The sequence below is a fragment of the Lithobates pipiens genome, unplaced genomic scaffold, assembly GCF_037356315.1.
Source record: "Lithobates pipiens isolate NorthernLeopardFrog02 unplaced genomic scaffold, aLitPip1_a1.2 Scaffold_1, whole genome shotgun sequence".
In the NCBI taxonomy this organism is placed as follows: Eukaryota; Metazoa; Chordata; class Amphibia; order Anura; family Ranidae; genus Lithobates; species Lithobates pipiens.
The window spans coordinates 225,382,207-225,383,826 of NW_027507685.1; the positions used below are offsets into that span (position 1 = coordinate 225,382,207).

The 1,620-nt window shown below is 47.2% G+C and overlaps 1 protein-coding gene across 2 annotated transcripts in view; it reads left to right on the forward strand.

The window, feature by feature from the left end:
* The first annotated feature begins 400 nt into the window (after positions 1–400).
* GPSM3 (G protein signaling modulator 3) overlaps positions 401–1,620 on the forward strand; it is a 93,013-nt gene continuing 91,793 nt past the window's right edge. Inside the window, exon 1 of one of the 2 annotated variants that reach the window (XM_077483810.1) lies at positions 401–605. The gene's annotated coding sequence lies outside the window, so the exon portion shown is untranslated. The remainder of the gene's footprint in view (positions 606–1,620) is intronic. The other variant, XM_077483823.1, reaches the window with a different exon arrangement.

A 1,620-nucleotide genomic window follows, 5' to 3' on the forward strand; every position in this document is an offset into this window, starting at 1 on the left:
ATTGGAAACGAGCACGCATGAGTGCCCCCATGGCTTGCGACGGGGGAACTCGGCAGGGGGGAGGAGCCAGGAGTGCCAGTGGGGGACATGAAAAGAGGATGATTGGGGCTGCTCTGTGTAAAACCATTACACAGAGCAGGTAAGTATAAAAAATAAAAACAGTTCCTTTCCAATCACTTTAAGCAGGACCCTTGCTCTAAATGAATACACATCTGTCATCCTGAAATGTATACATAGAAAGATGAATATATTGACGCGCCTTCCAAAAAGTGCTGTCAACTTTGACCAATAAAAAAATGACATGCCATTGTGTGTATGTCATGAGGCCGGGGCTGCAATGTGAACACACAGAAACATACACACACCTATTGTGTAGTGCCGAGCGCAGACTGCACAGGAAGTGGCTGACTCTTTGTATAGGAGAAGAGCGACAAAAACCCCCTCGCAGCCTCAGACACAGCCTGAGCCAGCAAGCCTGGCGGCTGCGAGAGACGGAGCGGACCCCGTAAGTCCCAGAGACCGCACAACCACAGCGGGGGAGAGAGAGAGCGGAGAGCGTGCGAGGTGACTGAGCGAGGACTCCCTGTCGAAAAGGTTAGGATGCTGTAAGTATTGCAGAAGAAAACGCATTGCCAAAACTATTTCCTGATCTGCAAACTTTTTTCAGTCCAGATAACGAAGTCGGGGGGGGGGGGGGGATCAGAATTACAGCCAGGCGATTGAATTTTCAAAAGAGGTGATGGCACCCACCATAGTTCACTTTATTGTGTATGTCGAGGCAAACCCCCCCCCCCCCCCCAAAAAAAAAAACAGCATATGTCCGCAATGTATGTACATTTCCCCGTGTTTTATCCCTTTAATGAGAAGAATATCTTTGCATCTGCCAGAAATATGCTGAATTAAAAGCCTGTGCTTTACACCCACGTTGCGCTGATCATGGTTGCAATGCTCTGCAGACTTCAAAGCAAAAACATGAATAAATGCACCCAGATTGCAAAAAAGAAAACGTGCATTGATTTTTTTTTTTTGCATTGAAGACCGCAGAGCATTTACATTATGATCAGTGCATTGTGGGTGCAATGCATAGACTCTTGCACACTATTCCCCCTGCTCCTGCTCCTCCTGCTCATTTCAATTATGATCAGTGCATTGTGGGTGCAAAGCATAGACTCCTGCACACTATTCCCCCTGCTCCTGCTCCTCCTGCTCGTTTCAGTTATGATCAGTGCATTGTCGATGCAAAGCATAGGCTCCTGCACGCTATTCCCCCTGCTCCTGCTCATTTCAATTATGATCAGTGCATTGTAGGTGCAAAGCATAAGCTCCTGCACACTATTCCTCCTGCTCCTGTTCCTCCTGCTCATTTCAATTATGATGAGTGCATTGTCGATGCAAAGCATTGGCTCCTGCACGCTATTCCCCCTGCTCCTGCTCATTTCAATTATGATCAGTGCATTGTAGGTGCAAAGCATAAGCTCCTGCATGCTATTCCCCCTGCTCCTGCTTATTTCAGTTATGATCAGTGCATTTATTGGTGCAAAGTATAGGCTCCTGCACACTATTCCTCCTGCTCCTACTCCTCCTGCTCATTTCAATTATGATCAGTATATTGTGGGTGCA